Source organism: Strix aluco, chromosome 4, assembly GCF_031877795.1.
Source record: "Strix aluco isolate bStrAlu1 chromosome 4, bStrAlu1.hap1, whole genome shotgun sequence".
NCBI lineage: Eukaryota > Metazoa > Chordata > Aves > Strigiformes > Strigidae > Strix > Strix aluco.
This window is the reverse complement of record NC_133934.1, coordinates 61,566,894-61,592,445: the sequence shown is the minus strand read 5'-3', so window position 1 is coordinate 61,592,445 and position 25,552 is coordinate 61,566,894.

Sequence of the window (25,552 nt, the reverse complement as noted above, 5' to 3'; positions counted from 1 at the left end):
CTGGGTGAAGTCCTCCACTACATAGTGATATGATGTGCAAAAGAGCTGGACTGCTGGTCGTCTCCAGTGCTGATCATCTCGGGCTTGACAGACACAGATCTTCACCCACACGCATGTATTGGCTGAGAATAAATGATGTGAGTGCACATACATGCAGCACAATCCTGGCAAACCCAGGGTTACTGAGTATGTGCTTACACTGGAAGAGCAATGCTGAGACTGTTCCCTTCAGCTTGGCTAGGTATTAGCTGGTGACTATTCAGGGCAGAGAAAGCAATGCTTGAGAGGGTCTCTGCACTGCTGCTGAGACTGTGGTAAGCTGCTTGAACCAACTCACGTACCTGAAGTGGTGTTTGGATATTGAATGGCAACAGCTAGTGTAGTATTAGCATAAATTATGACTTTAAGGGAGATACTTTGGTCTACTGCCAAGCAACTACAATAAGTAGTGTTTAACTAGGTGTTAACATGAAGGAGAATTTCTTTCTTCTCTGATGATTAATTTAAGAGTTACCAGGTAAAGTTTGAAAGATGAAATGCAGCAAAAGAACACAGTGGAAGAGGATCCCATTGCTCTGTTACCACTCAGCTCAACTCTCTTGCTCAGTCTTCAAAAGAACAAGGACCAAGTCCCTAGATGGGTTCCTGGTTTTAGATTCAAGCTTCTGTACTGAACTTTTATTTCCTTTAGGTCAAATCCAAATTTTGGATAAGTGGGGACCTGGATGCAGAGATTAATATCTGGCTTCTTATGAGCTAAGGTGTTTAGTCTAGATGTGCTGTTTCTACTTTGCAATGTTTTCAGGTTGGACTTGTTTCTGAGGCAGGGAGGAAGCAGGGCAGCCCTGGAGAAGGAGGATGTTGGTTTTTTTCAGGTTTTTTACATTCTCTGTTGTCTTGACTTATAAATATTTAGCTAGGAATATGCTTGACAGCTTGTCTTCATCCTGTGCCTAGACAGAAGGCTCCTGCAGATAAACACCACCACTTGTGTGCCTTAGCCTATCTGCCCTGAATGTCCCTTAGTGCAGAGATGTGCTCTAAAGGGTCTGGGAACTGTTTCAATCTCTGCACACATCACAGGCTCTCAAGTTCTGGGGCACTAGCAGGCGATCAGAGGCCATGAGTACCTTAGCGTCCCACTACTGACTGTATTTCTTGATCAGGCAATAAGGAATTCTTGTGGTATTTACATGGAAATGGAAATCTCATTACGGGAAGAGCAGAATAGCTGGATATCTGCATTAGCTCTTGGCTGCAGTTCAACAATCATCCGTTTTCACCAGGGACTGGGGACGAGCATTGTCCTTCCTCAGCAGACAGGAGGTGAAAAAGTCACATTAGAGGAGCTAAACAAAAAAATTGCTTTATATTTTCGAGTGTGAGTACATAAATTCTCTCTCCCCAGCATCAGGGCATAACAAGTAATTGGAGGTTTGCATCCTTCTCAAATGCATCCTTCTCAAATAGTGGTTTTCTGTTGATTTCACATGCTTATAAAGGAATTATTTTAATTACATAAAATAAATAGATCTTCTCATATCAGTACCCAAATGTAGCTCTATGAGTGTTAGATTCCTTTTCTGTTAACCTGAGGCAGTAGCAATATGCAAGAGTGTTACACAAAAGAAATTTATGCCACTAATGATGTTGCAGCTGTCCAAAGACATCTGCTCTTTTTACTACTGTACATCTTTTAGTGATGTGACAAATTATATAGTTAAGATCATGGCACAGAAAGATAACCTGGATGTCAACTTGCACAAAGGTGAGAGCCACTTTCTTTCAACAGTTTGTAGAAAGTCAGTGAGTATATGCAGTTGCACACAAATTTGCAAATATTGCTCTTTATTACATCAAGTTGTGTCTTTGATATCACTCCAGTTGATTGTCCAGTTGGTGGTTGTGCTTACTGGGACACTGCACCATTTTGAGTGAGCAGCATCAAACATCACAGGAGCTTCATGGCCAGACTACTAGGTCATTTATTTTACTCTTCTCCCCTCACCTTAAACATCCATTTAACAGGAGATCTGACAACTTCGCATGCGTGACTGAAGTAGATACACCTTGTGAGCAGTCCTCTTGCTCTCCCCTCCATCGTTTGCAAAGTAGCCGTATAGCTCTCTATTTGTGTTTTATTGAACTGGTATTCTCTTACTCTGATGATCATTTCCACAGTAACCATTCCTTTCCAAGACACACCACTGCAAAATGCAGTGCAAACTTATTTGCTTGTGCGTATTTCAAGAAAGTAACCCCTAGAAAAGGGCTGTCCTTTGTTTTAGCTCAGCAATGCACAATACTCTTTCAGTGCTGGTTTACCTTGACAGAATAAAAGGTCTACACAGAATGGCTCATTTCTTATTCTGTAGCTGAACATGTGCATTGCAGCTAGGTATGTGATTTTGAGCTATACACACACACCCCGATGTGTGATCACACACCGCAGTTGCACAAGCTGACAGCACGTGGCTGGTGTGAGACTGAGCACGTGGTGGGGCAGGAGCACCTAGACAGATCCCAGTCTCCACCTGCACTGAAGGCTTCCTTTGGGAAGATGATGGCAAAGAATGGTCTTCAAATTCAGTTAATTATTCCAACAGTGTGGATGAATATGTACTGGGGCCTGAGACTTGCTTTAGGTTGCAGCAGTGTTTTCAATAGCTTGCAGCCCTACTGTTTGCTTGGGATTGCTGGTTGTGAAACCACTTTGTACTCACTCAGGGATACAGTTATCTGTAGAGAAACACTGGGAAGCACATAGAGTGAAGAGCTGCCAAAGTGACCTGAGTTTTAACTCCAGCTCTGACATGACCTTGCAGAGAATCTTGAGGAAGTCATTTTGCCTCTGTTACATGTGATTCTGGTGCTGTGCTTTTCTTACTGTGCCTTAAGTTGATTTTACTCTCTGGTATTATCTTGAGAAGTTTTTTTCAGATGTGCAAGCAGGTAAATGTTTAAATCACTTCAAAAGAAAGAAGTGTAATGTTGATGTGAAAAAAAAAATTGCATTAGTGCATGGTAAATACCTAAGAGACAGATATACCACTAGGCAGGAGTTCCAATGGCTTGTGTTCTCTTCCTAAATCTATCATTTGCTGTTGTGTGTCCTTGGCATTCACCTGTCAGGTATCCAAAATGCCTGCAGTCCTGGTCTTGGGACAGTCTGTGTTTGGTATCATGGCTGTGAAGGGCTTTTTGAGAAGGAAGCACTGGAGTAGCTTTACCGTGCTTACCATGACTACTCTCTGCTCGGTTCCTACTGTCTTGACCTAAGCCAATTACCTGCATGGCATTGCTCCTCTTCTCGCACTTTGTCTTTTTGCCCAGACATTGTCCCTTACTATCCGTTTATAGACTGCCTGAGAGCAGTGGAAGGCTCGTGCTTGGTACTAGAGTAGTATACATGATCTTACAGACAAGGATCTAATATCTTTGTGTTTGCAAGGCTTCATCTAGATTTTTTGGTGTATACAGTAATTTTAAATGCTGCTTATAAAGGTTGCCATTAAGAGGACAATGTTTATAAACAACTGCTTCATTACACTCTTTGAGATAACACAGCTAGCTTACAGTCACACAGCACCTTGGTGTTCTTAGGAAATACTGGAGGTTTTAAGGCACTCTAGGTAAGGTGATTCTTGAGTTATTCACATTTGCAACACTGAATCAGTTTTGCAGGATGAGTCTCCACACTTAAGTTACTAAGTAAATCTTCAGGCAACTAACTATTTGCCTCAGTCTTCAAAAATCCAGAGTTCCTTAAAGCTTCTGCTGATTTTGAGTGTAGATTTCCAAAAATGCCATAGACAATTGAATGCAAAAGTCTTTCTGAATAGCCAGTTGACTTTAGGTATCATATTTTGAAAAAAAAAAAAAAAAATCACCTTTGCTCTACCAAACTATTAAGTTTCTTAGTTATATTGCACTGATTGTGTGGCATGAATGAAGTTTTTGACAGTCTCCCTGCCCTTCTGTTTTGCTAATTATTTTTTTTTTTTTAGGTGGAGGAAGGGAAGGGGGAGGAAAGTATTTTTAAAAAATGGAGATATATGCAGCACTACTTTGAAAAAACTGTCACTTGCAAAAAATTGTAAACATCCTTGGTATTAGTATTTATTATGATTTGGCAGAGTGCTAACAATAGCATGAGAGAAAATAGATTCATAAAAGATGGTATTTTCCTTCTTTGACTGAGAACAAACTGTGGCTCTTATAGAAAAGAGGATCATTTGTATTGAGCACTGTGGTTCTGACAGATTAGTAAGAAAGCTGCAGAATTTTTCCTTTGAAATCTGTGGTTCCAGAAGATTTATGGTGGGACAGAGAACTCCATTTGATTCTACTCAAAATTTTGGGCATGAAAAGCTTAAGTCTAAAACTCTTTTGAAGAGAGTCCAAAGCAATTGAAAAGATAATTTTGAAGGGGCTATGGCTTAAAAAAACTATTTGTATCAGAGTTAGGAGCTCTGCAATGAATTTTGTGCTTTTAATAAGAGCTGTAATGTAGTTCTCCTGTGATGGCTTAAGGCCAAATACTCGCCACTACTTTCAGGTAAGTGACTTATAATGTGGTTGTGCCTTTAAATAAGACAGCTTGACTTCTCTGAGATCTTTCCTGTCAAAACCAGTCATTGCCAGTCTTCAAGTGAGCCACAATATATTTCCTTAATCAGCTACCTTTTGGATTAGATTTTGCTACAACTGGTTTTGTTATCTCCCTGTCAACCTTCATAGTATAGTAGTGCTAAAAAACAGCAACATTTTAAGAGAGAGGCCTTTAAATCTGACTGGTTGGTTGTGTTATGTCTTTTTGCTTGGTTTATGACTGTTGAGGAACAATGATGCAGATAAATATATTTTTAAGCTATCCTTTAAAGGCAGTAGCTTCTGCCAAACCATTTTCTTTAATGCCATTTCTTGACAATGACTGAGTGTACCATCTGTGTATGCATGTTTAGAAACACTGTGTTATATTCAGATGATGAAAAAATTCAGTTCACCTCTGTGTCGTAAGGATTTGTAGCACATGTGAAGGAATAAGAGCTTTGGAGCTGGTTTCTTTGGGACAGGGAGTACCACAGGTGGGTTCTTTTGCATGTTACTGCATGACTAGTCTTCATACTCTTTAGGAGAGGAGTTCTTCTGAAGTTGGGCAGATTCACTTCTCACCTCAGTTTTGATAGTCTTAAATATTTTTTGTACCACTTAACTCTTGTTTTTTAAAGTGATCTTCTACGCGAATTCAGTGCTGACAAGTCTTCATCCTCTAGGATGGAGTGGACAACATCTAGCCCAGTCTTTAAGGAGTAATTTTCAGGACCATCATTTAGGGTCAGAAAGGTGGAGTGACATAGGATTTTGAAATACAGGAACTACATCCTTGAGAAAACTTGGTGTTAAATAGAAAAGACATGGATGGGACTGTCAGAAAACTTAACGAAAGTGGTAAGATTTAAATCATAATAGTTTCACTTCCCTCATTAGTGCTTTATTAAGAAACAAGAGCATAATTTTTACATCCAAAATTTTCTGCAGCTGTTTTTGAAAGGGGACAGGGTGCTGTGGATGTTGCCTTCTCTGTAAACTAAATTTCTGACAAGTGAAAAACTCCATGGTACTCCCTTCAAACACAACTAACACCCGCTTCTCAGTCCTTCTCTTGTCCTTACTTCAACCTGTCTGCTGCTCCTTCAGTCTGTGCAGGAGCAGTGACCTTCAGGAGTAAAAAAGACTTGATGGATGTGCTTCTCAGTTTCATGCTGCAAGTCTGCTTAGAAAAACAACTGCACTTGGTGACAACAGTAAAGCAAAGTATTGCCCCTTTCCCTTCTACCTTGGAACCACAGGAACAGCTTTGCTTTGGTTTTCCTCCTGCATAGACATCCTAATAGATATCTCCAAGTTTGTTCAGTCTACCTATTTTACATCTGTTTCTACAGTGACTAATTTGTGTGTCCTCCAGGGCTTCATTCTTGGACCCAGGTTTATTTATTTATCTCTGTTTCCATTTACTGCTGTAATTTGGCATCATGGAGTAGATTTCCACTTGTGTCCTGATTTTATGCAAATTTATTTTCAGGTGGCTGCCAGAAAGCCAGATGATATATATTGATTGTCATGATTTTGATGGACATTAGTATTTGGATGTCAAGCATTTGGTTATCTCGTCTTGTAAGGATGAATAAACCACTTTTGTAAAGCATTTGGCATTCACCTTTCCCATCCTTTTTTCCCCTGTTGTGATTTCTTTCTCCTGTATCCAAGGCTGTAATATTTAGGCGCTCTTCTGTGTTAAGTCACTTGGTGTAGCTCGTCATACAGTGCTGTTTCTAAGAATGGCTTATTATTATCTCTGTGCTGAGTGTCAGAATCCATAGAGAAAGGAGTTTATTTTTAGAAGGTGAGATCCAAATACGCTTACAGTTGCTCCCAATTCCTCTCGAGTGCTAGAGAGACACCACTTCAACCAACCATAAAAGTTGAGAACTTTTCTTCTTTGAGGCAAATGTGTATCTGTGGAGCCAAACTCTGTCCTCAGATGCTTATGTGCTGTTCCCACTGGAGTCTGAGGCCTTCCTAGCTGGGAATGCAAAGCAGATTTTGGCATGACACAGTGGCTTGAGAATTAAGACTTTATGAATTGGCACTTTCATTCTTACTGCTTTTGTTTAAGATAAGGGTGGAAGAAAATTAAATAACTGCTGTGAGGCTTAACAGTCACTTTGCTTTTCATGGAGCAGAGACTGTCTGTTGGGGAGATTTTAAAACCTGCATTTACATTTTGAAATAAGTGTCCTGAATCTTATATATATTGCAATATACATTGCTGTTTGAAAGTCTTACCCTTCTCTTTCCTGCTGCAGCCTTTGCTCTTCTTCACTGTCCACATGGTAGTAGCTTTACCACCAATGTTATTGTTAGACTGGAGGCTAAACCAACATGCAGCCAGATCAATGACCGTAGCATGAAGCATCCTTAGTTTTAGGAGCTCAGCCTGTGTTTTGCTCCTCCTCACATTATTGCAGAAGCCTTTTATTAGAGAAAGCTAATAATCTTAATGATCAGACCACTAGACTTGTAATTCCAGGCTCTACCACAAAAATGGGCTGGGTACCTCTCATACCATTTCACCTCTCCTGCCTTTGTTTACCTCACCTACAAGGGGCTGCTGGTGTGATATTTGGACTTTGGACACTCTGCAAACAAGCTGGGCATCAGGACCTCTTGCAACCTGCAGGACTGGTCAAATGGCTTTGGCTGAATGAGCTCACATTAACACATTGCACCTTCCTGATGGAGATATGCCTTTTCCTTCCTCTGTAAATTATAAATGGTGGTGGTTTGGGCAGTGTTTCTCCCAAGTGAGAGTGCTGCCAGCTCAGTATGATGACTCATTGAACAGCACGTTCCTATAATGGTAGGCTTTTAAAATATTTTATGGGGTGTTTGTATGGGATGGAGTAAGACTAAATAGAATTGCATAGAGCATTTTCCACAAAATATGCTATAAACCTCTAACAGGGCAAAGCTCATTGCAGACTAATTAAAGGGATCCTGCTGAAATGAAATTTGTCTTTATTGCTCTCACTTGAATAGCTTGGAATATAGCAGTATAAGCAGACCATAAGATTTTTAATCTTAAGATATAGTAGAAGTATTTAATAATATTTCCCATTGCTTAACTAAAAAGACAACAGTGTACAAGGTCAAATCATCAAAGGTCATGTTTTAAAACTATTCCAATATTTGGAAGCAAACTTTCCAGGCAGATCCACACTCTTTACATCACCTCCATATGGTGGGCACATTCTTTGCAGGTGTCAGCACCCTGGAGCTCTTCTGAGCACCCAGTGCTGTGCAGACTGGGCTTTGCTGCGTCTTTCCGTCCAGTGGTTGCTGTCTTTATGTTAGGGTTTGAACACATTCTATGTGAAGTCTGAAGCTGTAGCAATATCCTTGTGTTAAGGAGATAAGTAAGAGATGGTACTTGTCTTTAAATAGACTAGGTGCAGTGCTCTAAACTTCTGATATACCTGTCTTCAGATTTACCCAAGTGTCCATGCTCTGTCAGGAGAGAAGACAACAGATACCACAATCTTAATCTGCAGACAAGAGAATGTATCTTCATATCTTCTGGTTTTTTATTTTTCATCTCGTTTCCTGAAACTTGGAAGAACTAAAGAATATGTGTAGTAGAGGAGATAGAATGTTTTTTAACATGTGATAATTGCAGTGTCTTCCCTGGTGTGTACTTCATTAGATGCTTATAGGTTATTTATTAAGAGCTTTATTATGAACACAGCCATCTGATGCTTTAGTTGAAAGAAACAGAAAAGTTTGAGAATTGTGTTGGGCTGGATTCTGATGCAGAAATTACAAACAACTCCTCTTCCTGATATATATAATGCTGTTTTTTCATGCTGGAATGCTGTACCTGTGAAATTTCATCCAAAAGTGCATTTTAATCACTGAGTTATTACCTTTCCAAATAAAAGTGTATAATGGAAATAATGGTAGAGTGAAATTCCACCCTTAATTTGAGCTGTGTTAGAAAGCCTGGGTATGACATTTTTCTATTACCTTTTCCTTTTTTGAAAATGAGTATGTACTCTGTCACTTGGTTTTACACATATTCATACACTGTTTAGCACCCTTTACTCAGATGGATGAAATGTTACATCAGGGAGGCTGAGAAAGAGTTAGATAGCTGTGAAACATCAGGGAGGCTGAGAACAAGTTAGATAGCTGGTTCCAAGCACAGTCTGCAGTGGACCCACAGCCAGGCAGCCAAAAACTCCCCCACCGGCACACACTGAAGGAGAGGGGCCAATAATGCAGAATGGAAGCTGAAACGGCAAGGACCTGCAGGAGGAAGAGACTTTCCCCTGAAGCCTGAGGTGCCCTTGCAGAACCGATTCACCACTCTGCAGACTGAAGAGGAAAGACCCATCACATCAGGAGCGATGCTGGAGCTGAGTAAGGCAGCCTGGTCTGCTCCCTGTGTAACAACCAGCACAACTAAGAGAAGGCGACGCATGATAGTAGTAGGTGACTCACTTCTGAGAGGTACGAGGCACCCATCTGCCAACCTGACACACTCTAGAGAGGTGTGCTGCTTACCGGAGGCTCATATCAGGGATGTCACCGAGAGATTACCAAGTCAGGGGACTCACTGACTATTATCCACTGCTGTTATTTCACATGGGTGCCAGTGATACAGCCAGGAGCAGTCTGAGGAGTATCAAGAAGGTTTACTGAGTCCTGGGAGCAGCAGTAAGGGACTCTGGAGTGCAGGAATTTTTTCCATCAGTCATCCTGGTCAAAGGGAAGGGGTTTGAAAGGGCCAGTCAAATCAACAAATGGTTACAGGACTGGTGCCACAGCCAGGGATTTGGCTACTTAGACCATGGGACTTGTTTTGAGAAACCTGGTCTTCTGGGGGCTGATGGGGCCCATCTGTCAAGAGAAGGGGAAGAACATCTTTGGTCATAGGCTTGCCAAGCTGGTAAAAAGGGGTTTAAACTAAAGTTGCCAGGGAAAGGGGAACCTCAATCCATCCCACTCCTACCATTTGATGCCAGCGCCGGTAATAGATGCCCAGAGCCTGAAGAGGGATCACAGGTCAGCAGGAGAGCACCTGAAGAGCAGCACAAAGGAATTCCAGCCAGTAAGTCAGCTTCATCAGAGGTCCAGCTTAAATGCCTCTGTGCAAATGCATGTAGCATGGGGAATAAACAAGACGAGCTAGAGACATGGGCACACCTGCAGGGCTACAATCTTATTGGCATCACAGACACATGGTGGAATGGCTCCTATGACCGGAGTGCCACATCCTGGCTTCCAGCTCCAGCATTTTCCTGTTGCTCGTTTATGATACCAGGGAGACTCAGGGCTGTAAAAGGCCACAGCACAGCTTTCCTAGTGACATCTTTCTCACCCCAAATTCACAGGGACAGACAGACAGTTGTGATGGCACAACTCGGAGCCAGTGAAAAGCCCCTAACTGGGATGTGCTTTGCAGTGAGAATGGTGAAATCTTGTCCAATGGTCAAGGCATAAACAAAGAAAAAACCAAGGCCCAAGTGCCTTTCTTCAAGTAAAAGCAGTGCATAAATTGGGGGCTTGTTTAGAAGAGTGAAAATTCTTTAATTCTACCCACTTTGGGCTTCTCTGTCAGATTCTTGCTTTGACCATGAATGTTCTATATGTTTTTTGCCACCAGTAAGTGGCAACGGAAGAGAGAGAGTAGGTTTCAAGTTCTCCTCCAGTTGAGATGGGAAATTGCTGCTTTTGATTTTTTTTAGTGACTCTCTAAAGTTTTATACTAACAGACCTCACAGACTACCGCAGAGCGTTGTTGCTCTTTAGCTTTAAACTTAAGGACAATCAGTGGTTTATGCCCCACAACTTAGGAGCACTTGATTTAGACAGGATATTCCCTGTCACTCCCTAATAGAAATAGAATGTTAGAAACAAGCTGTGTCCCTGCATAAGGAAAATATCCTTTTGATGTAAATGTCTCATCAATGTAATTCATGCTTTCTTCCTCCTTCCCTCTAGGCAAGAGTGAATCATTAAAAGAGGCTTTTGTTTGTTTACAGTGGGGTTGACCCCATGGGAGCACGGATGTCACACATGATAGATTTATTGACAGGTAATCCTTTGTTTGGGGCTCTACCATGAAAAATGGTTTTGCATCATAAGTATCACCTTCAGAAATTATTTAGTGCCTTTTCTCTTTAAATTATGAATCTTTTGCAGCAGGGAGAATTCTTGACAGAAGCTGTCTGTAGGAACAGGAAACCTTCTCATATATCAGTAGCATTAACTCAGCAAGTAACCTCCCTGAGGGTACATCTACATGGCCCAGTGCTGTACAGCAGAGATACTCATGCTGGCTCAGAAAGAGCTGCAGTAATGTAAAATTGTGAGCTGGTTTCTCTTCCCTTTTAAGTATGTATATACCCTATGTAGCTCAAATAAATACAGTATGGAACTGGTCACAAACCAGATGCCTCCAGTATCTGGGCTGCAGGGCTCAGATCTGGCTCGCATGTTACAGTTTAGCAGTGAAATAAATCAGGTAGGGGAAAAAAAATTAAAACATAAATATATATATATATGTGTGTGCCTTAGTCTTCTAGGAAACTCAGGAAATATGAACTTAACAAAGAAAAAAGTGAATGCTAATATTGAAGTGGGAAGAACTGGTCCTATTGGTCTGTTATGGTCTCTGTATAATTAGTAATACATGTACAATTCAGAGTAGCTTAGCTTGTCATGATTACAAGACTCTGAAGAGCTTTACATTGATACCTCATGAGTTGCTAAAACCTACTGCTAATTACCTCAGTCTGGAGGCCTCACAGGGAAATCAAAACAAAGATCCTGCAGGTGTTTTAATTGGTGTTCACAGAGCGTCTCTGTTGAGCTTCATGGATTTGATTCAAGCTGTTCTCAGTACCAAGATATGAGGTGGCAGTGCCATTGTTATCTACACTCTGTGGGTGCTGCAGCCTCTCAAGGAGCCCTGGCGGGCACTGGGGTTTCAAAGCAGCTGGTGCCATGCAGTCAAGCAGGTCAAAGGAGTTCTCCTCTTCCCACAGCTCATGCTCTAGAATCCTGGCAGCGTGCAGCAGGTGAACAACCAGGTGATGCCATGTGGGGAAAAGTGCAGAACAGCAGGTAACGTAGCACAGACAGTTGCAAATATGACGGAGTAGTTAAATCCGCATCAGTTAGCACCATAACTGGTACCTGATGGCAGTGCTGTCCAGGCACCGTTGCAGTGAATTTAGGTTACTTATGAAGATAAGGAAGTTACCTCTCCCAAAGCACTATTTTCTTTGGGGGTTGTTTTATGTCCTATAAAATTTAGTTGATCCATTATGAACAGCTCGAAGAAGTTTAATACACACTATACAGCAAATGCAGTGCTTAGGAACACTGTATGGGTATTGGATATATGCTCATGATAATAGCAGCAAATAACGGTAAGCCTTGAATACCTGCTATTAGATATTACAGTATTTTTGTAACAGTACATTATCTCAATACATTTGTGTTTAGAGAGCATTCTGTTTATCTGTCAGGCATGAATTGTCGCTACAAGAGAGAGGCAAGCTAGTCTGCTAGAATTAGCTAGAAATTAGGTAATATTAATTATTGTGAAAACTGATGTTTAACTGCTCCCTTTTGTTTCATAGAGTATGAAGTGCTCTTGTGTCCAAACGATTATCGATTGATTCAGTTGTGCATGAATAGTGCTAAGTGCAGTTAAAACAGTGTTATTTGGCATTTACACACCATTGTGCATATTCAAAGCATTTAAAAATATGCAAGTTTAGATTATGATATGCCACAGCTAATATCAGTGCCACATCAGCCACGAGTCACCGGTCAGCAAAGAAGGCAACGCAGCACAAACATTTCCCTCCCCATGTTAAAATTCTTGTTTGCCACATAAGTGGGAAAATATCACCAAATGATGTTTATAGGTCTCTAGAGTTGTATGTGCTTAGAATATCACAAGGCTGACTTCTTTATCAAGAGTCAAGCCTGTTCACACAAAAGTGCAGTTCATGTTTAAAATAAAGTAAAATCAAAGCAGAAATGGGTCAAACTCTTCCTGTTGAAAGTTGACTGGAAATGTGTGCCTGATGTCTCCTGCTCATTGAAAATCCAACCTAGCTACTTTATTTTAGGAACAATAATCAGTTAAACTTACAGGGTTGGTGGTGTGTAGTTTTGGATGTCCCATTTTCTGTAGGACTATTTTGTAGGCTGATATAATCCTACACAGTTCTACAGCGACCTGACTTTATGGTGATAAGCTACTTTACTCAAGTGCTCTATAGGTTAAGAGTATCTTAAATTCCCTTTCCCGTAACAGGAGTGTAAATCTGATGCTTGCTATTTTTTTTTTCTAATGGCAATTTTAGACCTCCCAAGAATATGACTTCAGGCTAGTGGACACAGTACTAAAATGTGGGATCTGCCTTAGCTGTTAGACTGCTGTGACTCATTTTGCTGTCCTTCGGCTTCTGTACCTGGCTGTTTCAAAATGAGAGAGATGATTTTGGTCTTCTCTGTAAAGTGCTTTGGGGTCTATTGGTTAACATTTTTATTTTTGCTTGTTGTCTCAAAATCTGATTTCTGTAACAAAAGCCATGCAACCTTAGTGCTGTTGGGGCTAGAAAAGAAACTATTGGAGTAGTCACTTTTTTCTTGAAAGCTGAGGTTTTATGAGAAAACAATGAATTAAAAAGCTACCCCAAAACTCTGAACTCATGTCCTTGAGTTTCTGGCTAGCTTTATGTCTGTTAATGCTGGGCAACTTCTCTTCACAAAAACACTCCTGTTCATGCAATTGCTTTCAGGTTTGCTCTTGTGCTGACATATTTAGGGCAGGATATTTTCTCATGTGTGGACAGACTCATACTAGCGGAATATATACGAAGAAAATGGTGAAGACTACCAATGCCAAATTCATGAATTGCATTATCAATGCCTTATGGAAGAACCATGAATCACATTACAAGATAAAGAATGAATTTTTCCCCTCTGCTGTTAGAAGAAAAAGCAATATATGGTCTGAAGTCTAGCTTTGATATTTTTCTCTACTATTCTCCCTCTCAAAGCTTTCTTATAACCAATAAAATTCACAGGTTTGCCATATCTTATTCAGCGAGAAGGCAACTTAAAAACTAATATGCTGCGTTGGCACCAAGTGAAAGAAATTGATTTAGAAGATGACAGCGAAAGGGCCATGCTGAAATGTGTATAGCCAGGCAGTGTCACACTTCCTTGGAAAGCACTCAAATCGATTTCTCATGGAAATGTATTCCTGAGGAGCTGTATCAGACAAAAAAAGGTTCCTTCAGGAAGCCCTGATCTGCCCATGGGCTCCCACCAGCGCACTACCGCTGTGCCCCCCCAGAAGGATTTGCTGGATTAAATGTACTTTGACATTGCTCTGGTGTGTTAGTGCAGTCTGCCTGAGATGGCAGATTAGGCTGGAGCCCAGGACACCCAGTGCTGATATCAGTTTAACTCCTGGTTTGTCGCTTGGTCAGGGGCAAGATGCTTTTTTAATGCACTGTAGTTTCTCTGCAGAGTGGGACAACTAAACCTTTTTGCTCAGGGGTGTGAAAAAAGAGTGCCCGAGGAAGAAGGGAAAAAACAGATAGCTGTTTGCTGCTGCTACAATTGTTATGATTTAGTTCAAAACATATCTGATTTAGATATCAGTATTTAAGACCCATATAGACACACTTTTCTGCTCCTATGCAGTATCATTAACTGTTCTGAGCTTCAGGCTTATACAGGAAGGACCAAATTTCTGAGAGAAGTTGGGGGATTTGTGGATTGCAGTATGAAGCAGACCACCAGCATTTACTTTTCAGCATTAGTGTCACCAGCCACAAGAAGTCCCTTTAAAGGTATTGGGGATCGCTGGGTTTGGACTTGTACAATGGCCAGTTGTCCAGAGAGCCAGGAGATTCTCACAGGAAGTTGAAAGTTTTGATAAACACAGAATCATTCAGGTTGGAAAAGACCCTTGGGATCATCAAGTCCAACCATCAGCCCTACTCTACAAAGTTCTCCCCTACACCATATCCCCCAGCATCTCATCTAAATGACCCTTAATCACATCCAGGGATGGTGACTCCACCACCTCCCCAGGCAGCCTATTCCACTGTCTGACCACTCTTTCTGTGAAAAATTTTTTCCTAATGTCCAGTCTGAACCTCCCCTGTTGCAGTTTAAAGCCGTTCCCCCTTGTTCTGTCACTAATCACCTGTGAGAAGAGACCAGCACCAACCTCTCTACAGTGCCCTTTCAGATAGTTGTAGAGAGTGATGAGGTCTCCCCTCAGCCTTCTCTTCCTCAAACTAAACAGTCCCAACTCCTTCAGTCTCTCCTCACAGGATTTATTCTCCAGGCCCTTCACCAGCTTCGTTGCCCTGCTCTGCACTCGCTCCAGCACCTCGATATCTCTCTCGTATTGAGGTGCCCAAAACTGGACACAATACTCAAGGTGTGGCCTCACCAGTGCAGAGTACAGGGGGACTATCACCTCCCTACTTCTGCTGGTCACACTGTTTCTAATACAAGCCAGGATGCCGTTGGCTATCTTGGCCACCTGGGCACACGGCTGGCTCATGTTCAGTTGCTTGTCAGTTAGAACCCCCAGATCCTCTCTTCCAGACAGCTCTCCAGCCACACCTCCCCAAGCCTGTAGCGATGCATGGGGTTGTTGTGGCCCAAGTGCAGGACGTGGCACTTGGCCTTGTTGAAGCTCATCCCGTTGACATTGGCCCACGGATCCAATCTATCCAAGTCTCTCTGTAGTGCCTCCCTATCTTTATGCAGATCAACATTCCTGCTTAACTTGGTGTCATCTGCGAATTTACTGATGATACACCCTATGTCCTTATCAAGATCATCAATAAAGATGTTGAACAGAAATGGTCCCAACACTGAGCCCTGAGGATCACCACTTGTGACCGGCTGCCAGCTGGATTTAACTCCATTGACCACCACTCTGGGACCGTCCATCCAGCCAGTGCTTGATCCAGCAGACCGTTCGCTCATCCATGCCATGAGCAGCCAGTTTTTCTATGAGAATTCTATGGGGAACTGTGTCAGATGCTTTTCAAAAATCCAGATAGACAATATCCACAGCTTTTCCCTCGTCCAGTAGTTGGGTCATTTTGTCATAGAAGGAGATCAGGTTTGTCAGGCAGGACCTGCCTTTTATAAACCCATGTTGACTAGGCCTGATCCCCTGGTTGTCCATTATATGACTTTTAATGGCACTCAAGATGATCTGCTTCATGACCTTCCCTGTCAGACTGACAGGTCTATAGTTTCCTGGATCCTCCTTTCTCCCTCTCTTGTAGATGGGTGTTACATTTGCTACCCTCCTGTCCAATGGGACCTCCCCAGTTAGCCATGACTTGGAATCATGGAAGGTGGCTTGGCAAGCACATTTGCTGTCTCTTTCAGCACCTTTGGGTGTAACCCATCCAGTCCCACAGACTTGTGTGCATCCAAGTGGTGTAGCAGGTCTCTGACCACTTCCTCTTTAATTGTGATGACATATATAAAACTCACAAATTTGTGAAAAAGCCTGTTGATTTAAAGAGTACAATTGAGGTTTCAGGCAGATAGGCAATACCTAGAGAAATGGAGATTATATCCGTGAAGAAGGGCAGTGAGATTAGACTGTTTAGACACTTGCCTTTTAAGAAATAGTGGCTTCAGGTATCATACTCCCAGGGAATGAGATTTCATGCACACCACAGTACAAAGGAAGAATAATAACGTAAAATAGAAATAGAGCAGATGAGCATGAAGGTTTTCTGGTTGCTGCTCTTCCCTTCCTCCCCTGAATCATAGAGTCTGTCTACAGAAGAAAATGTTAGAAGCAGCTGCTGTTATTTTCCCTGGCAGCCAGTGTTTAGCGAGTTGCTAACTTAGAGGTTGTAAGTCTTTTGCAGTTTCTTAAGAAAGATCATAATCATTCTTCATATGGATGAAGTTCTGTATATCAGTTCACTGCTGCTGAACTCACTGCTGCTTTGGTGTTCATTATCTGGGGGATTAATTTTCTGTTCAATTTAATGGTTTTGTCTGTGTGGTTTGTTTTGGTTTTTTGTTTTACTACGCAAAATACACTTGAAAGCATTTCCTGTATCTTCAAAATATACCGCTGGACTCAGGTGCCTGTGTACCATCCATTTAGATACATAGTTCCCTTCCTTCTTGCCCCTTGTTTTTGGGGAGACAACCCTTTGCTGATCCACTAATCAAGTTATAACACTTCCTCTTTCCCATAAAAATCTCCTATGTTTATTGTATAATCTGAGGGCTGGGCTGGTGTATTAGAAGTTGGGTTTTGCTTGCTGACCTTCCTCTAGCCTAGCTGATGAGGAATGGCAGCAAGCTGTGAAGGGTCATCTGTGTAAGGTATGGAAAGGATGCAGTTTTCTTTATGCCTGGGCTTGGGGATCTTGGTTTCTAAACAGCCCAGACTTCCTGGATGCTGTTAAAAGCTGCTTGACTTTTTCAAATTGATTCCCCCATGCTCAGCAACCAGTTGTCTCAGTGGCCAGTTTTTCTTAGAAAGTGGCAGCTCATGGACATCTCATGTGAATCATGGTATAAAGCTTCACAGGGAATTGTATAGATTCTGCTGCCATGATGGAAGTCAGGAGGATAAGAACATGAGTGTGAACAAAGCAGACTGACCGGAGATGTGTGTATTCACTCCTGTCCTGTCAGAGCAATCCCAGCCAATTCTGCAAGTACTTTAGTCTGTTCAGGACAGATCCCATCTTTGAGTTACTGGATTCCCTAGGAATCCACTCTGAGGTGGATCCCACTCCTGAGCAATTACTGTGCATCTGAAGGTAAACTGGTATTGAACCAAAACAGAGGCACTCCAGGATAAGCATCAGGCATTAATTTCTTACAAAATTTTTCCATGTCCTCTGTGAGCACATTTTTTAGGTGGCTCACATGTAAGCATGGCTGGAGCAGCTGAAGGCACAGCATTAGTTTATTCAGTTACTGAGGGAGAAATGAAGCTCTTAATAGGGCCTCTCCAAAAAAGTGAATTGAGCTGTTATGGAAAAAAATATGAGCACTATGAAAAAAAAATTCTGATTTTGTCATGCTTTTTCCTGGTTTCTTTGATGGAATGAATTGAAAACTGTTGTATTAGAATTAAATAGAAATGCAACATTTTCATTTAGATACTTTTTGAAGGGAAATGAAATGTTTTGGTTTTTTCCCCTGAGCCTGTTGTTCTTTGTGTCTAATTTTTCTCTCTTATCTCAATCCGCTTTTTGTAATGATAAAAAAGAAAGCGCAGAGAAAGGGGGAAAAAAAAAGCAAAAACTGAAAACCTAAGCTATCTTGTCTGATTTGTATCAGCAAAGAATTTCTTTTCATTTGAAAAATTTTGCTAAAACTACACAAATGCTTGACCCACAAGTAAACATTTTTTGTAAATTAAAATATTACCACTGAAAAAATTATTTTGGTTATCTGAAGGTTTTACCTGCAAATCACTCTAGCCAACTTGACTTACTGGCGAAGCGAAAGAGGCAGCAGTGTGTCAGCTGGATATGTTTGAAATAGGGTAACATTGCTTACACTGTGATATATTTTATAACAAAGCACTCTGATCCTTTGTCAGCAAATGGAATAGTGTATGAAGACTATGGATAATTGTTGCCAGTTTTCAGTCTGGTAAGCACTGGAGTGTGATGTCAGCGTGTCAGTTTTTTCCTGAGGAGTAAGTAGGGATTATTGGGTTTGGTGGCATTTTGTTTCTCGGGTGTTAAAGGGAAAAGGTCTGTGGATTTTTAGATATCTGGCAGTCAAATATTGAGGATTTAATATCTCTATAGGTGTGATGTCAGCAGGTTAGGACTAAGTGTCTGGAGAAGGATTTTGTTCTGTATTTGTACGGTACTTGCATCATTGGGTTCTGGCTGAGCTCTCCTGTGCTGTGGTTGCTCCAGGACCTGAAAGGCAGTAATGGCTCTAAGCCCCAATAGATACAATCCACTGTCAAAACTAGGATGTTAATTAATTTTAATGACTTTTGGAACATACAGTATACATGAAAATGCTGTTTTCAAAAGCAGTATTTTGCAAAGTAAACAATAGAAGCAGGTACTTCAGAAATCTATCTCTACTTAATAAAATATGTTTTCCTGTATGTATTTTTTGAAAAGAAAATAAACCCTTCAAACCAGACTTCTTATTTTGCTGGTTTCTACTCTACAGTTCTGCTTGCACCTTGCAGTATCATTACTTAAAACAAGAATTGTGTTTTGGAAATATGATTCACCATTTGCCAGTGTGGCTTGATGCACTCACTGGACAGCAGGCTTTTCTCTGGGTGGGCTTTGCAGAAGCTAATGGGTTAAGTGCTTGAGCTTAAAAAGACTGAACCTAGTGTTATCTAAATATTTGAGGTGTCAAATACAGTCGTTCACAGATACATCTTGTCCTAGCAGGTGGCTGAGGTAGAAAAGAAAGTCCTGGCAAAATATGGGTAGGATCCACCAGCTGGCTTCTACCACTTTCCTCTAAATTGTCATGGACCATGTGAACATACCCCCACTACTTTCGAAGATCTGACTGATAGGCCTGTTCGCTTACTTCTCTTGACTAATGGGCAAGATGGTGGCCATTTTAGACTGCTCATGAAACTCAGGTTTTATGAATATCAGGCTGAAAGCTGAGCGGTGGCTCCTGCCTTCCAGTGCAGAATACCAATGTGTCCTCAGCGTCCCCTTGCAATTGTGCTGCAGCAAGGCTGAGCTATGGGTATCGATAGGATACCTTTTGGGATGCTCAGATCATCTTGCTGTTTGCTCTGGTGCTGTATGATATATGACACTAGAGATGAATGAACTGTATATTTTATTTAACAAAGACTAAAATAAATTAGTTAGCAATGTACTGCCTGGCCTGAACACCCGGTAAGTACTAGTAGTTTTCATTATCCCTCAAGAAATCATTGACTATTTTATGTGATGTAGTAATGTATTATTCATAGACAATTTCATTGGTAACATTATTGCAGATTCTCAGTGTAACAAGAATGTACATAAAGCCATGAAATCCTTAGGAAGAGGAAGATGGGTGATCTTCCATAAAAATGAGAATATACGTGCATATGCATACACACAGAGGACTACAGGTCTTCATGAAGTCAGGCAAATGCCTTTAATCGTGGCAGTGAGCCTTATTCTTAAAGCATGTCTGCTGCTACTCCTTATAATCCATTAATCCCTTTCAGTTTATTAATGATAAACTTTAAATATTGGGCTGAAATGTTGTTCTCTGCCTGAAGCTGAATATTTTCAGTTTTGTTGTTAGCAATTCAACTATATTTATTACATGGATGGGTATCTGCATTTCCAGCCAATTTGTTCACCAGGCTTGGTACATAAGAGTACACACCTGGAGAAAACCCATCTGCATAGCACAAAGTCCCATCTTCTGCAATGACAGGACACGGTGCACAAAATTGTATACCCCACACCATCACTTAAGACGAAGGACTCAATTTCATAGTGTCTCTTTGGCAACATAAAGTAATAGTGGTAAGGAGATACTTGTTCAGCCTCTCCCTGGTGTAAAAAGGTGTAACTCTTCTGGCATCAGGGAGGCTCACTTGTCATCGTTTCAGGCTGTGTCATCAGCTATAACTCTGCCTTTTCTGTTCCTTGAGTCTTAGGTTTCTCAGCTGAATGGTACATCCAAGGCAACTTCTTGTGTTGTCACAGCAGGTTTTTGTCAGCAGTGTGCTTCTTTCTAACCTGCAGTTCCCCAGGCATCGTGAAATCAAAGAATAAGCCTTTACTCCAGTGGTAGCAGATGGCACTGCTACTTTAGCTTCCACTCTGAAGCATTGCCCAGCTAGCTTGGGCCCTGCTCCAAGGAGTGAACTGAACGCTGCCTCACCCACTGCTGCTGCGCAGGGTCCACCTCAAAGCTTAGCACCTAGTCTCACCTGCCTTTGGGGACCTTGGTGCTGTGCCTGCACAACCAGGATGCTCTAGAGCTAGCATCATGCCCAGTATCAGACCAGTATCTGTCTAAAGGCAGTGGAGCTTGGATTTCAACAGCAGCAGAGGTCAAAAACTGACCTTACATCCTCCTTAGTGTGTCCAGACTGGGTGCTTGGGGCACAGACTCATGAACAGACACCTTGTGATACTTGCACTAAGTGCAGTTTAAAAGCATATTGAGTTATTCCTTTTCTTTTTGCGCTATGTCTTATGGTTGTCCTTGAAACTTTTCAGGCTGTGTCATTATCTAAGAGAGATATATTGCAGTTAGAGCTTGCTACGCTGGGTTGGGCACTTTAGAAAGCTTTTACCACTTCATAATTTAAATGTATGTTTATCCCTCTTTAATTGTAAAGTTGTAAGGAGTGAAAGGTTTGTGTGTTTGCACTGTTTGAAGGCTGCTTTGACTTTTGGTTACCGAGGAAACTGCTTTAATGTAGAATCAGATTCCAGTGACCTCAAACTCTCTGTTCTGTTAGGGTTTGTGCATCCTTCAGGGTGGGAACTGCTTCAATGGGAAACTATTTCAAAGCATTTTAATCCCATCTGGGTTTTGGCATATCTAAAGAGTGCTGATGGGGCTTGAAAGTTCAGCCAGCACTGAAACTTCCAGCCCAATTCTGTTTCTTACGGATCCAGGGCTGGACCGACACCAGTGTTGCTGATTCATGCCTTTTGAATCATACATGCACTGACATGTTACCCTGTATCCTGACTCTTACCCCTAATTTCTTGTCTGCTCCCTTGCCTATTCATAGAAGTGGAGTATGCACCAGTGATGTCATGGTGTATTGAGTGGTAGTTAGGTGTGGTATACTGGAGATTCTTTGGATTAAAAAAACTTGCCTGCTTTGTACAGTTAATGATAAAATCTTGTATGAAGAAGGCAAGGAGGTGATGGGTCTATAGCCCTGCAATTCTTACCCATTTCATGCTCAAGGTGTTGAGAAAAAGAACAAAGCGATCACTTAGAAACCCATGTTAAGGCTAGGATGCCTCTTAACTCTCTTTTCAGACAGGTGTGTTTTTCCCAAAGACCCATGGCATTAGTGCAGAGGGTCCTTAACTTAGAGCTGAGCCATGAGAGTGTAGATTGTGGATTTGCTGAAGCCCTTAGAAATATTAGCTTGCTTCTGGTATTTCACAGGCAAGCCATGAGACATCTGGGAATGCAGCCTCCATCTTGGCTGCTAATCTCACAGCTCTTGAGTCTGGGAATAAATAGCCACCTAACTCAACTGAACTCCACTGGCAGCTTGGCCTGTCTTCTCACAAGCTGTCAGAACTGCAGAGCAAATAGATGCTGTGGTGTAACCTTTGGGGCAGGAGAACACAATTAAACCCAGTTCTATAATGGAGGCATTTCCTTTTCACAGCAAGCATCAGAAGGTTGCACAGCAGACACCTCTTGCCTCCGTTGCAGTATTTAACAGACTGCATGGGATGGTGTAGGAAGGCACTTTGTACTGCATGGTAGGCAAGGCACTGGGCCGAGGAAATAGAGTGCAGGGGAAAAGACTCTTCTGTCTCATCAGCTCAGACATCTGCCAGCCAGAAGCAACTTCAGATCATGCAAGCTGCAAAAGTGCTCTTCACCAACAGTTCTATTCCAAGTCAGGAAAAGACAAAGTTTATCTACAGTGATGGTTATGGGAAAAATAGCTTTTAAAAAGTGTATTTTCTCCTGGAGTCACATCCTTATATGCCTTTTATGTGGAGCATGAATACCTTAGTATAGAGGAAGATCTCGCTTCAATAGCAGGTTCTGCTGTGCAGCAAAAGACCATGGCTGCATAGGCATGAGCCTCCAGCCCAGAAGGGGAATTGCACATCAGCTTTGAAGGCTAATAAGGGTATGACCTTCTTGTCTAATGAAAGAAAGATTTCCCAGTGGGTGCTGTTCCCTGCTGGCTGTTTCACTTTTTTCTAGTCACAGGCTGCAGTTCTGGCCCTCCTTTGCAATAAGCAGCGCTTGCGTTGTCACCCTAGCACTAACTGTGGGAGGGAGCAGGTCTGGCTGGACGTGGAGCTCTGGGTGAATGATCAGGAAGAAGGGTCAAGAAAAAAATCGGTTACTGCAAAGGAAGTATAGGACATGAGGAAGATTAGCAAAGAGAATTCTTGAAGGTGGCTAGGAGAAGGGACGTGGGTGATGAACCCTGTGTAGCTGAATGCTTTAAAGCTCCCGGAGTTTATGCCATCTGGAGCAATACAAGTAGACTTCAAGGACATCTGGGCAACTTTTTCAGTCCTGGTAAAATATAATTAATATTGCATTAAATAAGGTTTAAAGATTCAAGGGCTGAACTGGACCACAGGATAAGATGAGCTGGAGAAACCTTGGTGAAACTGACGTATTCATTTTGGTGTCATCACAATCCAAATACTTCCTGAAAGTCAATTGATTTCTGTGCTGCTATTTTTGGAAGGAATAGGGGAGGAAAAGCTTGAACAATGTCAAAACATCCCATTTTGACTCTGGGAAGTCCCCTTTTACTTGTTAATGGCATCATCTTTAACTTACAATGCAATGTATAAATGCAATCTAAATTATTTCATAGCACAATGCTAGATCAGTCCAAAGCAATTCTTTTTCTCTGAGAATGTCATGTTTAATTTTGCTTCTTAATGAATTCAGAATTTGAAATCTCAAAGCTGTTGCTGAAACCAAATGTTCATTATTCTTTGGACATTTCTCTTCAGGTGCTCTACTTTTGGCTGTGGTGGAGTTTCTCTGTAACACAGACTGCAGTGTCTTCCTCCTACCCTGAATCTTTTCTAGTCGCGGTGAAATCCATTCAGAAAAGAACTGTCTTTTCCTATGTAAACTGTGAAGCAGAAAGGAGTAGTAATTGTCATCAAGTTTTCAGGGTCTACTATAGTACTAATTCAGGCCATATATCTTGTAGCAGGCATTAACAACTGTATATATAATAAATTTGACACATTTGAGTTCTAACAACCTTAAACTCTAGGGATTCAAGCCAACTCCATTAAAGCAGTGGGAGCAAATGATGGCAAGTAATTTTAAATAGAGTTGGCATATATATACCTTTTGACTTGAATCACTTACTGTTGTCCCAGTAACTTAGTCTGGGTCTTCTGTCACCCTGTATGAACATAAGGAGGAAGTGGTATGATTTCCTTAGAATCACACTGATTCTTTAACTGTATCTTTGCAGTACTTGCTCCCTGTATGTATGTGTGTGTGTATATATACATATGGGAAAAAGCTTGTATTTTCCCATATGCAAAATATTGTGAAGTGTAAGCCCAGTTTTTGGTATCTTAGTCTCTTAGGTATTTAACATCATGGTTGCTAAGGCAGGTAGTGGGGCTTAAATAATTCTGCTGTCTGGACATGTATATTCGTCTATTTAGTCTAACAGTTTTTGAAGCTGCTGGCCAATTTCAATTATTGGAAGAGAAGCAGAGGTGTCAAAGGGACTCTACTCCTACGAGTTTTTAAGTATTAGTGGCTCATAGAGGAGCCACAGTCAAGAAAAGCTAACCCATTGTTAGACACCAGGAAAGCATGCAGAAGAGAGACTTGTGAGCCTGAATTACTAGTTCCTATGGCTCATTTAAATTATTTGTTTAAACCTTAAATATACCTAATTTATACAGAGTGCAGTGTGTCTACGCACATTCGTCTGTTTGTTATACACATGCATATCGTTCACTGAAATCATTCCAGAAATTAATTGTGCTCTCCCTTGTTAAAAGCATAACCTCAGCTCCATCTGGTGGCTCTGTGGATTAATAAAACAAAACAGCTGAAATACATCTCTGTGATTTTGCTTTTTGTCTAGTGAAAAAGAAAGTATAGCACCAGACATACAGACATGTGTCAGCTCCCTCAAGATAGATATGATGTATATAAGAGAAGACCCTTGTCTTTTGATTCCTGTCTTTTGGGGTTTTGTATTTTTTTTACTTCATGCCTTTAGAGATCAGGGGTTTTTTTCCTCAATTGTGAGAGCTAAAGAACCCTTTCTTTTTCTTTTCTTTTTTTTTTTTTTTTTTTTTTTAATATATATATGAAATTCCCTTCCACCTCACCTCTTTATCTCTTGAGAGCAGGAGGTAAAGCTTTATGAGGAAGGTCAAATATTGTACCTGAGTTGCACTGCCTTCTGGATTTATAACTCTCAAAGTCTGACCCCAGGAACAAAGCCTCAAGCCAGCTCTAAACCCAAAAATATTAATTGACTGTCCTATGCAGCTAATTCTTCACTAATAATGTACTTTGTTAAAAGTCAGGTACTAAGAGCAGGTATATTCTTGCTTCATTGCTTTTTCTCTGCTTATGTTAGGAAGGCATTGGGCATAGATTTTCTGTTATGCAAGATGTTTTGTAGTCAGAAATTATTTTTATTCCAAGTGGGATAACAAAAAGAATTCTGAAATTAATTTTTCATCAAAATTAGTGTTAGATCTGGCAGAGTTTTTGTTTTGATTTTGATCACATTTTTAAAAAGTAAAAAAATAGGGCAATACCCAAAAACTGAAACTCTTCTGTTCAGACAGCGCAGGCTTGGCTTCACATTTTCAGGAAAATAAGTGATGCAAATGGATGAAACATCTTGGTGAAAAATAAAAGAGCTTGCAGAAGTGGGTTGTGGCAGTGAACTGTGCTGTTTTTCTTGTCTTTGCACAAACATGAGGGCCTGGAAGTAGGGCTGTGAGAATTAGTATGGCCATGTGTAAGGCCAGCTGAAAATTAGACTCTCTGTTATTTTCCTATTGTGAAATGATACAACAGCACTACTGAAACTTTGGGCTAGTTCATAACATTTAAATGCATCCTAAATGGAAAGGTTTTGTTTTAAAAATGTTAAACAACTTGATTTTCCTCTGCCTGCTTCTGCCTTCTGAACCTGACTTAAAACTCTGTGACCATTTGGATAGCCTCAAAAGCAGGTCTTTGATGAATTTTAATAATG